This window comes from Musca autumnalis, unplaced genomic scaffold (genome assembly GCF_047663935.1).
Source record: "Musca autumnalis isolate F117 unplaced genomic scaffold, ASM4766393v1 scaffold_3, whole genome shotgun sequence".
NCBI lineage: Eukaryota > Metazoa > Arthropoda > Insecta > Diptera > Muscidae > Musca > Musca autumnalis.
The window spans coordinates 68,021,953-68,037,379 of NW_027411866.1; the positions used below are offsets into that span (position 1 = coordinate 68,021,953).

Here is a 15,427-nt window from a genome sequence, read left to right on the forward strand (position 1 = left end):
CACTGAACTATAATCAGTCGGTGGCCGCACGATCAACGAACGATTCACAATCTAGTTCAACATGTCGTTCACAAATACATAAAGTGACGGCGTCGTCTATGTTAAGGGATGCCTTCGTAATGTGATCAGTTTGTTTATTTGTTTGGATCAAGGTACATGGAATAGCTGCCCGAAAATGAAGATTTCTACAAAAACATAGAGACATAACATATTACAATATGTCGAACCGATCACCTAATGAATCTGCTTTTTTGGATAGACAAACAGGGAAAACATAAAAAGAAACACACACGCACAAAGCCTTTTCGCAATGACAATTTCTACACACACAACATAAGATTTTTTGCCAGTCACCTAAATGAAGGATGTTTTTTCTAAAATTAATTAATCTTTCTTTAAGAATGCAATAAAACTATGTAAATTTAATATTTTTGATATGGAGTAGTTAAATTATATTAGTCTTTTGTTTGTTTGTATTTGGTGTATGTATGCGTTTTCATCAAACGACCTATTAAGAGCCGGTGAACGATTTTTATCCGAATGATTGAACTGGACAGTGAACTATGAACTAGATTACTGACCTAGTTCAGTTTAAAGAGCTGAGCTATTGAACTAGATCTTTCAAATGAACTAGATTGTACAACTCTACTGTGCAGTTATAGGTAATTTAGATACTATAATAAAAACAAACAAAACATTGATGTTGTGATGAATTTTTATAACGTTCACATGATACAGTGAGGTTCAATCAATATTTTAATATAATAAAATATGTATGTATATTATGATTAATCGCTTCCGGCGATTGTACCAAAAAAAGACAATAATGTGATATGTAGTCAGGTGGTCAAGTGGGTACTTTAAAAAACAACAAACTTAACTATCTTCAATTTACCTAACGTAATTTCTTTCCGACAAGCTGATTCAGTCGTCGTTTATAATTAAATAATACTTGACTCAAGACATTTCAATAGTAATCAAATGACAAATAATTGTATATATATTTTTGGTAAGCTAAAGTAAATATGTGGTGGCATATACATATTGAAGAGTTGGGAAAGACAATAAAATAATAAAATGAAACCAATAATTTATTTTGATATTTATTTTTAATGCCTCGTGCCAAATTATATATTGATATATAATTCTCAAATTAGAATTTTAGAGGATTTATATTCGATGGTAATCTGTTTTTCGGATATATGCGATTATATAATACCTAATTTACTAATTATTTGTTTTTTAAATATAGACATGTATCTGTTTTATTGGCATCTAATAAACTTCTTTAATTTCGATGTCCAGTCCACGTCAGAATATTTTTACCATCAATAAAAGAAAATTTAGTTATGCACGTCAAGTATATTTGATTTTTGAAATCCATATATGGTCTGTTCCTTTACTTTTAAAAATGGTAAAACCGGCAAATATAGTAAAAGTTATAAACTGCACCCATATGAATTTTAAAGCAACGCTTTTCGAGTAAAAATTTTAAAATTTTAAGATTCTTGCACGTAAAGGAACTGAGCTTTATTTTTTAAGTGTATGGAATCTTTTTCCCTAATTAATTGAAAATGAATTATGGTTTACAATAAGATAGCAATTTACTTACTTAGCTTAGCTGGCCCATTACAGAACATTTGTTCTATAGGCCGAACTAAGAAAAGATCTCCAATTCTCTCTATTTGTTGCTTCGCTTTCTGGAATACCGCGCCTTTTCATCTCATCATCCACTTGTTTGCGCCATCTATTCCTTGGCCTGCCAATTCTGCGTGCACCGCCAATCGGTCCGTGTTTATACACCTTTTTAGCGGGGTCATCATCGCTCATTCTTATGATATGGCCTAGCCAACGCAATCGCTGCATCTCGATACGTTTAACAATATTGATGTCGTTGTACAGCAGATACAGCTCGTGGTTCATGCGACGTCGATATTCACCGTCAACGCAGATTGGTCCGTAGATCTTTCGAAGAATTTTTCTCTCAAACACACCAAGCACTGCCATGTCTGCTTGCGCAAGTACCCAGGCTTCGGAGCCATACATCAGCACGGGTAGTATCAGTGTTTTGTAGAACGTTATTTTTGTTTGACGAGATGTGGCTTTGTTTTTAAACTGCTTACTTAAACCAATGTAGCATCTGTTGGCCAATACAATTCTTCTTTTTATTTCACAACCGATGTCGTTTGTAGTGTTTACGGAGGTGCCGAGGTAGACGAAGTCTTTTACTACCTCAATATTATAGGAACCAACTTCAACAGTCGGTCCGAGCTCAATGGACGCGCGTCGACACCATCAACTTGGTCTTCTCACCGTTTACCGCCAGACCCACTTTAGCAGATTCTCCTTCGACCTTCATAAAGGTATCAGTTACTTCTTTTACTGATCGGCCTATGATGTCTATATCATCAGCATAAGCAAGTAACATGTGACTATTGGTGCAGATTGTGCCACTTCTTTTGACGTTTGCCTCTCGTATAACCTTTTCTAGCAGGATGTTAAAGAGATCACACGAAAGACTGTCTCCTTGTCTGAAACCTCTTTTGGTACCAAACTCTTCGGAGAGGTTATTTCCTATTTTAACTGAGGACCTCGTGTCAGTTAAAGTCATTTTGCAAAGCCGGATTAGCTTTGCGGGGATACCAAATTCAGACATGGCTTGGAATACCTTTGAAGGCAGCAGGCTGTCGAAGGCTGCTTTATAATCGACAAAAAGGTGGTAGGTGTCGATCTGCATCTCTTGGGTCTTCTCCAGGATTTGCCGCAGGGTAAATATCTGGTCAATGGTGGACTTGCCAGGTCTAAAGCCTTTGTTATGGTCCAATTATCTCGTTGACCATAGGCTTTAGTCGTTCGCACAATATCCCTGACACGATCTTGTAGGCAATAGGGAGTAGACTTATGCCCCTATAGTTAGAGCATACAGTCTTATCTCCTTTCTTGTGGACGGGGCACAGGATACTCAGGTTCCAATCGTCGGGTACTCGTTCTTCCTGCCAGATGGTGCTAACTAGCTGATGAATACACCTTATCAGCGTGTCGCCTCCGGTATTGAACAGCTCGGCTGGTAAGCCATCGGCTCCTACTGCCTTATTATTCTTCAGCCGATTTATTGCTGTCTTTACCTCATCTTGGCTGGGCGGTATACATTCAATACCATCTTCTGGGATTGGGAATGTGGTATCTTCGTCGTCTTCACTGCGATCGGATACCAACAGTTTGGAAAAATGTTCTTTCCATATCCTGAGCACACTATCTGTATCAGTTACCAAATTACCTTGCTGGTCTCTACAGGAGGATGTGCCTGTACCAAAGCCATCAGTTTGATGCTTGACTCTTTGGTAGAATTTTCGGACTTCATTCTGGCTCCTGTACATCTCGATTTTTTTCACACTCCCGCTTTTCTATCTCTCTCTTTTTCCTGCGGAAAAGACGTTTTTCCTCTCTCCTTTTCTCCCTGTATCTCTCTCGTGCGCTACGCGTTGCTACGGATTGTAAAGTAGCCCTATATGCCGCATTTTTCTCTTCGGTGGCAGCACGACACTCCTGATCATACCATGGATTCCTTGGTGGAGGCCTCTGGTATCCAAGTATGGACTTTGCGGCTGTTTGCATGGAGTGGGCAATGCTTTGCCATTGCGCTGATATGTTATCGGGATGAGGAGTGCTTTGATTAAACAATTGGGATAGTTGAGTGGAATATGCTGTGGCTACCTGTTGTGATTGCAGCGTACCGATGTCTAACTTTCGTGTGGTGTCTGTTCGTACTTTGTTTGCCACGTTTAAGCGGGTGCGTACCTTTGCTGCAACAAGGTAGTGTTCCGAATCAATGTTTGCGCCTCGGAACGATCGTACATCCAACACGCTCGATGAATGTCTTCCATCTATTACAAAATGATCAATTTGATTTCTTGTTTTCTGATCTGGAGGCAGCCAGGTGCCCTTATGAATATCGAGATGATTAAATCTGGTACTGCTTACTACCATGTTTTTTGCAGCTGCAAAGTCTATCAGCCTCATACCATTGTCAGATGTTTCACTGGAGACTGAATTTCCCGACTGTTGGGCCAAAGATATTCTCCTTTCCAATTTTGGCATTAAAATCGCCTAGAATGATTTTAATGTCATGGGCAGGGCAACTGTCATATGTTTCTTCTAAGCGCTCGTAAAATATATCTTTGGTCTGTTCGTCCTTTTCTTCAGTGGGAGCATGAGCGCAAATAAAGCTGATGTTGAAGAATTTAGCTTTTATTCGAATTGCAGTAAGTCTTTCATTCACTGGAGTGAAGCTGGATACCAGATGTTTTAGTCTCCGACTAACTACAAATCCGCAACCAAACTCATGCTTTACGTCATGGCAGCTATAATACAGTGCGTCACCTTTAGGTGTTGTTGTGACGCCTTTCCCAATCCATCGTATTTCCTGTATGGCAGTAATATCGGCCTTGTACTTTTGAAGTACGTCTGCCAATGCGAAGACTGCACCTTCTCTATAAAGAGTGCAGATTCGCAGATCATGGTCCTTAAAACGTTTGCGGGGTTCGTCAACTTTAGAGGGGGTTGTTTTTCTTTTCTTTCGTTTTTTTCATAGTATGCTGTTTTTTCTACGGGAGGGTTACTAACCCGACGCCCAAACCCAAGTTTTTAACGTTCTTATGGGAGAACGCGCGGCACATGTTAGCTCACTACCTTTAACGGGTGTTAAAGGCAGTTCCTTAGGTGGCACCATGGGGAGGTCAGTGTCCACATGAGATGAAAGAGGGACCAAGATAAATCCTGGGCTTTGCCATGTTAAAACCGCTCAGGACCGTTGCTTGGTATCTTCCATCCCCTACGTCACCCTATAGGAGTTTACATCGTATATTTTCTAACGCCTTTATTGTAAATTCGATCTTAAAAAATTTCCTACACATGTAACTGCAAATATGAATTTATATATAATGATATGGGAGGTAAAATATTTAAACAACATTTCAGCGGGAGCGCGGCTGAGGTTTGTGCCTTTGTCCTCGCCAACCAACAGACAATGTTGCGGACGTCTTAGCGCTCTAAGCCACTACCAATCTTCAAAACTCGAAGACATAATACAATTTATGAAAGAAAAAAGGCTTCGATGCTTCAAAAATATTTCACATCTGCAGATAAGCAATAATATTCATATAAATAAAATTTATCATTATCCACCATGGTCTAACCAATCGTATCTGATATGCCTGTTGAGCGGAAAAACTAACCATCAGTGAAACGATCGTAGCGTATTGGTTGGATGTATGCGACTTCGTTTGGACCAATATAGTAGTGTTTATATCTTCAATTATGGAAACTCCTCGCATTTTTTATTTTAGGATCCCCATATTTGAAAGCGGGTGTTCCCGTATACAAACATTTTTAGAACATGTAAAATTTTAAAAGCTAAAAGTGGATAAACTAATATATAGATTATTTCAGATTCTGGAACAGCGCAAATATTTTACATCTTACATAAATTCTAACTTTTTAAAAAATATACCATAAGATTAAAAAAATTAGAATAAGCTTATTCTGAATAATGTTAATAATGTTATTCTGAATAATCGTAGTATTTTGCATGAATACCAATCTCAGGCATGGCTTGGAACACCTGTCAAAGACGTACTTATGTAGGATGTGTTGATCTGTTTTTCATGGGTCTTCTCTAAAATTTGGCGTATATAAAAGATTTTGTCTAATATTCGTTTAGATTTCGGAAAGAAATTGTAGGGAAATTCTGATGGAAATTTAGATTTTCGTAAAAATGTTCGGACAAACTTATGAAAAAAAAGTACAAAAATCGATTGAAAATTGAAAAGTCGAAAACTTTTCGGATATTTGATTCGATATTCTGATTATTTTCACGGTGCTCTTAGCACCACCAATCTTTTCTCATTTCTGTTATTATGCACGATTGTATAACATTGTCCTGAATACTAACAGTAAAAAACCCCATATATGTATTAAAATCGCTAATACTGATAACATTGGTCTAACATTCACCTCAAATCAAGTAATAAATTAACGTATACGTCTATAAATGTATAATTCTATAATGCTCTATTCCCTTATTAAAATTTACAAGCCTGTACCAAAATATAAAATACATATATATGTATGTATTAGTCAATAATAAAGCAATCAATAAGGTATTAGACATAGACATCGTGTAATCAATGACATAAATTATAACTAATTGTTTTTCTGATAAGAAGTTATAATCTACAAAGAGGGCCAAAAAACATTATTACAATATGAATGATAAACACACCAATACGCATTAGAAACAAGTAAAAAAGTATCAGTCGGCTTTGCCGACAGAGATATACCCTCAGACTGTGCAAATTGAAACAGTATGGACTTGCCCTGAAACAACTTTTACCATCGTAATTGAGGCAGCGAATTTAAGTTGCTTCAACAAAAATCAAAGTGATTCAATAGCAGGTCTTAAAGTGAACTTATCCAAAATTTTGTGTGGGAGGTACGGGATGGAGTGGACAAATATAGTCCATATTCAAACCTGATCTATATCTGGTAGATATTATGAGAATGTGTAAAGTATGGACCAAATCGGTCACTCCCATCAAGAGTTATAGTGCGCATAATCTTTCCGAACATTTTTGAACTTTTGTGGGGTAGGTACCTGAAGGAGTGGACCGATATGGCTTTTCTACGAACTTAAACTAAGTTTGGAAACAATATTACGAAGGCCAAATTTTGGCCGGAATCGGCATTTCTGTTCGAGAATTATCTTGCGCTTCCACCGATAAACATGGTGCCATAGGGTTTGTTTTTCAACTTTCAGGCTATTTTTTCAGGAAGTATGGACTTGTCCCTGAGGAAACTTGTACCTTCGTATAGGGGACAGTGAATACAAGATGTTACAACAAAAACCAAGGCGATTCGAGAGCAGGTCCTAAACTTAACTTTTCCGAAATTTTGTGTGGGAGGTACTCGAAGGAGTTTACCGATTGAGTCCATATTGGAACATCATCTAAGTCTGGTAGAAATTTCATAATGTGCAAAGTATGGACCAAATCGGTTACTCCCTTCAAGAGTTATCGTACGCACAAATTTTCCGAACATTTTCGAACTTTTGTGGGGGAGGTACCGGAAGGAGTGGACCGATATAATCCATCTTTGAACTTGAACTAAGTTTGGACAAAATATTACAAAAGCCAAATTTTGGACCGAATCGGCAGATCCGTCCGAGAGTTATCTTGCGCTCCAACCACTACACACGGTTGCATAGGGTTTTTTGTAACTTTCAAGCTATTTTTTCAGGAAGTGTGGACTTGCCCCTAATGAAACTTACAGCGTCGTATAGAGGACAGCGAATACAACTTGCGTAAACAAAAATCAGAGCGATTCGAGACCAGGTCCTAAACTGAACTTTTTCGATATTTTGTTTGGGAGTTACCCCAAGGAGTGGACCGATTGAGTCCATATTGGAACCTCATCTAAGTTTAGTAGAAATTACACGATGTGCAAAATATGGAATATAGTCAGGTCAAAAAGTTTTTTCTGTTCACAGGTCATAAAACAAACACGAATAAGTACAAATGAATGGACTACTGAGGTTATACAGCATTATAAAATTCGGCGATATCATGCCCCTTTGACTTAAATTTGATTTACAATTTTCTACTTTATTGTCGTCGAAGAGACATTCTTCCAGACCAATTTTCGAACAATAATGATACATGTGGTCAACTATGGGGGATTTGTGAGCATGCTAATACTTAAATTTGTACTGCAAGGATAGTTAAAAAATTAAACTTGAACTAAAATACCAACTATTTTCAATGACCTTCCTAATTTATTCATCCTAATAATATGGCTAACACTTGTTATTTGCTTTCAGACAATTTTCGAAGCTCCGAAGCGATCTAACGAAATCAAAAAGTCATTTAAAGCAGGTTTATAAAACGTTTTTGTTGGAATATTTCTTAATTTTATCTGAAAGTTCTTGGTAACTTTTCCATGTTGAGATTTCAACCCACGTTCCTAATAAAGCTGGTCAAATTTGTTGTAGGATTTATCAGAATGTTCCATTTTACTAAACTAAACCAACAAAATTGAGCAATATTTGCATGGGTAGTACAATTTTTCAATTTTATTTGATTCAAACCTATTCTGATGATCGCAAAAATTGGACACTTTTTTGTAAATTTTTTTGTTATAATTGGGATATTTTCCGAAAATATGGCAACACTTACTTACTTACTTAGCTGGTCTTTTACAGAACATTTGTTCCATAAGCCGAACTAAGAAAAAATCTCCAATCCTCTCTGTTTGCTGCTGTATTTTCCCAATCTGGGATATGTAGCTTACTGATATCTCGTTTCTCTTGTTCGCTCCAACGAAGCTTTGGCCTTCCAGATCTGCGAGAACCTCCATGCGGCCCGTATTTATACGCCTTTTTAGTGGGTTCATCATCACTCATTCTTATAACATGGCCTAGCCATCGCAATCGTTGTATCTCGATTTGTTCAACTACATTGATGTCATTGTATAGTTGGTACAGCTCGTTGTTTATACGACGCCGATATTCGCCGTCAACACAGATTGGCCCGTAGATCTTTCGAAGAATTTTTCTCTCGAACACACCAAGCACTGCCTTATCTGCTTGAGTAAGTACCCATGCTTCGGAACCATACATTAGCACGGGTAGTATCAGTGTTTTGTAAAGTGTTACTTTTGTTTGACGAGAGGTGGCTTTATTCCTAAACTGCTTACTCAGCCCAAAGTAGCATCTGTTAGCCAACACTATTCTTCTTCGTATTTCACAACTGATGTTATTTGTTGTGTTTATGGCGGTGCCGAGGTAGACAAAGTCCTTTACTACCTCAAAATTGTAGGTACCAACATTCACAAATGGTGCGGGGTTTGTGGTAATATTACGCGTCGATACCATCAACTTGGTTTTTTCGCCGTTTACTGCCAGACCTACTTTAGCAGATTCTCTTTCGACTTTTGTAAAGGTGTCAGTTACTTCCTTTACGATCGACCCATGATGTCAATGTCGTCGGCATAAGCCAGTAACATATGGCTGTTCGTGTATATCGTTCCATTTCTTTTGGCCTTCGCGTCTCGTATGACCTTTTCCAGCAGGATGTTGAATAGATCACACGACAGGCCGTCTCCTTGTCTGAAACCTCTTTTGGTAATAAACTCTTCGGAGAGGTTCTTTCCTATTTTAACTGAGGATCTCGTCTCAGTTAATGTCATTCTACAAAGCCGAATGAGCTTTGCAGGAATACCAAAATCAGACATGGCTTGGAACACCTTTGAACGTATAGGGCTGTCGAATGCTGCTTTATAATCGACGAAAAGATGGAAGGTGTCGATCTGCATTTCTTGGGTCTTTTCCAGGATTTGGATATCTGGTCAATGGTGGATTTGCCAGGTCTAAAGCCGCACTGATAGGGTCCAATAATTTCATTGACCATAGGCTTTAGTCTCTCACACAATATGCCAGATACTATCTTATATGCAATAGGGAGCAGACTTATGCCCCTGTAATTGGAGCACACAGTCTTATCACCCTTCTTATGGACTGGACATAGGATGCTCACGTTCCAATCGTCGGGTACGCGTTCTTCCTGCCAGATGGTGCTAACTAGCTGATGCATACACCTTATCAGCGTGTCGCCTCCGGTTTTGAACAGCTCGGCTGGTAGGCCATCTGTTCCTGCCGCCTTATTATTCTTTAGCCGGTTTATTGCTGTCCTTACCTCATCTTGGCTGGGCGGTATACATTCAATACCATCTTCTGGGATTGGGACTGTGGTATCTTCGTCGTCTTCACTGCTATCGGATACCAACAGTTTGGAAAAGTGTTCTTTCCATATCCTGAGCACACTATCTGTATCAGTTACCAAATTACCTTGTTGGTCTCTACAGGAGGATATGCCTGTACCAAAGCCATCAGTTTGATGCTTCACTATTTGGTAGAATTTTCGGACTTCGTTCTGTCTCCTGTACATCTCTATTTGTTCACACTCCCTCTTTTCCATCTCTCTCTTTTTCCTGCGGAAAAGACGTTTCTCCTCTCTCCTTTTTTCCCGATACCTCTCTCGTGCGCTACGCGTTGCTACTGATTGTAAAGTAGCCATATATGCCGCATTTTTTTCTTCGGTAGCAGCACAGCACTCCTCGTCATACCATGGATTCTTTGGTGGAGGTCTCTGGTATCCAAGTACTGATTTTGCGGCAGTTTGCATGGAGTGGGCAATATTTTGCCATTGTGCTGATATGTTATCGGGACGAGAAGCGCTTTCATTAAGCAATTGGGTCAGTTGAGTGGAATATGCTGTGGCTATCTGTTGTGTTTGCAGCTTAGCGATGTCCAACTTTCGTGTTGTGTCTGTCCGTGCTTTATTTGCAACGTTAAGACGGGTACGTACCTTTGCTGCAACGAGGTAATGGTCCGAATCTATGTTTGCTCCTCGGAACGATCGTACATCCAACACGCTCGATGAATGTCTTCCATCTATCACAACGTGATCAATTTGATTTATTGTTCTTTGGTCTGGAGACAGCCAAGTGCCCTTATGAATATCGAGATGCTTAAATCTGGTACTGCTAACTACCATGTTTTTTGCAGCTGCGAAGTCTATCAGCCTCATTCCATTGTCTGATGTTTCACTATGTAGACTGAATTTCCCGACTGTTTGTCCAAAGATATTCTCCTTTCCAATTTTGGCATTAAAATCGCCTAGAACAATTTTAATGTCATGGGCAGGACAACGGTCATATGTTTCTTCTAAGCGCTCATAGAATATATCTTTGGTCTGTTCGTCCTTGTCTTCGGTTGGAGCATGAGCGCAGATAAAGCTGATGTTGAAGAATTTTGCTTTTAATCGAATTGTAGCAAGTTTTTCATTCACTGGTGTGAAGCTGGACACCAGATGTTTTAACCTCTGACCAACTACAAAACCGCAACCAAACTCATGCTTTGTGTCATGGCAGCTATAATACAGTGCGTCGCCTTTAGGTGTTGTTGTGACATCTTTCCCAGTCCATCGTATTTCCTGTATGGCAGTAATGTCGGCCTTGTACTTTTCAAGTACATCTGCTAGCGTGTAAACTGCACCTTCTCTATAAAGAGTGTGAACATTCCAGGTGCAGATTCGCAGATCATGGTCCTTAAAACGTTTGCGGGGGTCGTCAACTTTAGAGGGGTTTGTTTTTCTTTTCTTTCGTTTTTTAATAGTAGGCTGCTTTTTTCTAGGGGGGGGGGGGGAGCATAGTATAGGACTCTCAAAAAATAAATAGTATTTATCTGTAATACGAACACATCAGAAGATACCTTAACATATAACAAGTAAGAAAAGTCTATAGTCGGACGGAGCCGACTATGGGATACCCTATACCACTATCCCTGGACAATCGCTCTCCACGGAACTTCTTTTTAATGATTGTGAAAATTTAATTATCAAATATCAGAGATGTAATGTATTGTGCTTATGACCAAAACCAAAAAGTTATCTAGCATGACAAAGACATTTTTGTAGCAGGAAAGGAAAATTTAGTTCACACAAACTAAAATGCAATGAAACCCACTTATGTAGTACTACTACTTTCGTTGTTTAACCGCTACGTTATTGAAATTTTTACCAATTTCACACAAAAGTTTCAGTCCATTTAACCCGCTAAGTATTATCTGATCTTCACGTTGGTTTGTACGCTTCTTCTTCATCATAAACTCAAACTTTGTTTACAATTTTGCGGGTTATTATTTTGACCTACAGAGCCGCTACAAAATTGGTTAATATTTTGTTTTTGGTCCATTTCATCCCCTGAACACTTCACGAGCATCACCAAAAATTAATCATTTCTATTCTGGTCCGAACCCAACCTCCTTAAAAAATTCGTTACAATCGGTTCATAATTGCGGTCTTGAGCTTGTTTACAATTTCTAATGGACGGACACACATGGCTAAATCGCTTTATCTCGTCGAGGTATTTTGGCATACCAAATAAGGGGTCTAGGACGAATATTTCGTGGAGTTACATAAACTTTTGGAGAGACAATATGTAGCATGGGATAAAAATGTGGTTCTCTACAGTAGGCCCGTTATATAGCAAACAATTTATTGCAATTTACATCAGAGGAAAGGTCAGTAGTTTTTTTCCATATGTAGGCTACTTTGCGAAATATATATGTCCTCAAGGAATTAAAATATCGACCAAAAATAAAATTTTTATATTTTTCATACAAAAGTAATGGTCCATTTCACCAGCTAAAGAATATCAGATCATCATTCAAAATTGTAGGCATCTTTTTGCACCCATACCGGTGCAAAATTTCGTGACTATTGATGTATAATTGCGACTTCTAGCGAGTTTATTATTACACTACAAACAAATTACGGAATATATTAGGCTGTAACTCTGTTATCTGATCATGCACACCTACATAATTGGCATCAATTGAAAGGTCAAGAGTTCCACTTTCAAGTATATCTCACTTGTTCGGAATGTCACTTCCAGGAATAAAGATATAAGCTGTATATTAAAAATTTTCACAATTTCACGATCGCCATATCAAATTGCAAGCTTCCCCTCTGTGATATACTCTTACCTTATTTAAAATTACGCGTTGATCGGATCGGTCCATAATTGCGGCCTGGAGCGTGTTTACAATTTATAATGGACAGATGGACGGACTGACACACATCTCAAAATCGCTTTATCTCGTCGAGATATGAAGATTGGTATACCACATTGGGGGTCTCCGACGAATATTTCGCGGTGTTACATTAATTTTTACCAAAACAAACTTATAATACCCTTTTCCACATTGTGGTATAGGGTATAAAAAGAAAAAAATCAAACCTATACAGATGATGGCTAGTGTATAATGGCATTTTTAGATTTATTATAAAATTTGGGGGCAATAAATTCAGTTTTTCGAGTTAATTATTCATCCAAATATGTATGTTCTTCTTGCTCTTATCTACAAGTTTACTGCAGAGGTCAAAACCATATTCATATTGACATAGACTCGCGTCTTTATTTGAAATAAAAATCAGCAGAAGTTGATATCCATTTTATTCTGTATTTTATTAATTTAACTGTCCATTCATCTTTTCTCGTTGTTTTGCAGGCAACGTTGCCTATTATGAGTACGAGAGTAAATAACTTAATTGAGTTAAAGATAACCTAGAGAGCAATAAACTAATAACTATCCCGCTTGCAAGATGGACTAGTTCGGCATCGGAAACTCGTCGATTCTCTGGGGGAGTTCCACTTAAGACCCCTCATAGTGCAATCAACTGTAAACTTTAACATGGGGATGTCATAGGAGGTAACCACCCAGCAAAATGTTCGATGCCAAAGATGCCATTCAATCATGGGTGAAAGTGATCTGGCATGTCATCTTTTTAGCATCTTCATCGATGAATTTTATATGAGCGTGGACCCCAAAAGATGCTATTCATTTTTGGATCCAAAGCATGTCATTTCCACCAAAGCTTTGTCATGTCATTTTCACCAATGCTTTGGCATGTCATTTCCACCAATGCTTTGTCATGTAATTTTCACCAACCCTTTGCAATGACATTATCATTACGACAAGAGTTTTAACAACGTTGGTTGTGATTTCGAGTCTCCGACAACATCAAGTCTATTGTAAATAATATACATATTTAGAAAAATGTGTATAAATAAAAACACAAAACTCATCTGTATTGGATCGATGGAATGGGTTCAAATACTGATGAAAAGATCGGATCTTTCACAACATTCTTTGCATGGGTTGCTGATGAAAAGATCGGATCTTTACGACTTCCTTGGCATTGGTTCAAATGCCAATGAAAATATCGGATCTTTCACGACTTCGTTTGATCCAATGCAAAAGATTCCATGAAATCACGTCATCGCATGGAACCCCTTCCTTAAAATTTTGCTGGGCAATTGACCCTCTATGCATTACCTGTTGGTGGTATTGTACTAGTTCCAAGTTTAGAGTCATATACCACTACCATTAAAAAAGTGGTAGATTTTATTTAAGAGTAAATAGTCACAACTGGCGCCTCGTCGTTTACTCGGGGATTAAAAGTTGTCAATCGGTTCACTTCGCATTACTTAGGGGTCAGTTTTGAACTAGTACCACTTGACTCTAGTTTAGGACTATTTAAATTGCGACAATTGGAATTGCTAGCGGTTAGAGAGAAGAAGAAGGCAATGTACATATTTCCATCGTATTCCCTTTTTATACCAGAACAATATGAATAATATGTACGAATATGTTCAGTCCATCAACACTAGCTTCTGTTATTAGATGCTGCATTTATATTTAAGTTATTAAGAAAATGTAAATGTGAATTATTTATACAACTCGTCTTTTAAGCTAAGTTAATTTAGTCGCAACTGACGCCACATCGTTTACTTGGGGATAAAAAGGTGTCAATTGGTTCCCTTCGCATTACTTAGGGGTCAATATTTGTACTAGTACGGATTAGAACTAGTTCTGGACTACTTCAATTGCGACAATTGGAATTTTCGTTGCAAGCGGGTAATAATTGAGTGAGAGATAACTTATAGACTAATACACTAACAACTATTTTACTACAATATTGGTTTCAGAGTATAGCCCGATAGTCAACATTTAACCATGTTTAGATGAGGCTATAAATTTCGAACCCGATCTAGGAAAACAAAACCGAAATAGGATTTTTATAAAATGCTTCGCAGAAGTTGTTTGCACGCGATTAGCTCAAAAATATTGCACAGTGTTATGTTAAAAAGTACAGCAAGTTAAGCTATTAATAAAAATTGGCAACTACTCGTTCTTTAGACTCCATAACTAAACACTTAAGCTGTGTTCCACAATATTTTTGTTGAAAAGTGTTTACGGCTGAAGTCTGGTTTCAATACAATTTATGGGATGGGTATAAAATTCCGGCCCGGTCGAACTTAGCGCCGGTTTTACTTGTTTTGGTCTACAACTAAAAAATATTACCAATAACCAGACAGCTATTTATGTTCGACACTGCACTTCTTTGGCATCAAACAATTTGCTGAGTTATTATTGATGCTATGCTGATGATTTGGTTCATAGCGCAGTAAAGCAGTAATTTGTTTTCGCGACTGTGCTATGTGCTGTTAGTCTGTTCCTGTACTTTTAAAAATGGTAAAAGTGGTGACATTGGAACCCCCAGTGCGTATTATTGTTTTTGTAATCTTTATAATTAATAATAATTGTACGCACTAGGGTTGATAAGAAGCACACAATTTAAAAAAAGTTAAACCACTAAACCACCATGAATATATTTTCTTTTGTTATTGCTGAATATATCTCACTGGCAAAATATTTAATTCAAATGTGAAGAAATATTATTTTTTTATTCCAATAATTTATAGACCTTATTTTGTTTACATATACATTTGATATTAACATTACAACCAA

General features: G+C 37.8%; 2 protein-coding genes across 3 annotated transcripts in view; one reads left to right on the forward strand and one right to left on the reverse strand.

Moving 5' to 3' along the window:
* Positions 1–15,427, reverse strand: part of LOC141400055 (uncharacterized) — a 207,784-nt gene that overhangs the window by 111,144 nt on the left and 81,213 nt on the right. The gene's annotated exons all lie outside the window — the stretch shown is intronic.
* The window catches only part of LOC141400054 (uncharacterized), a 47,462-nt gene that overhangs the window by 5,302 nt on the left and 26,733 nt on the right, over positions 1–15,427 (forward strand). The gene's annotated exons all lie outside the window — the stretch shown is intronic.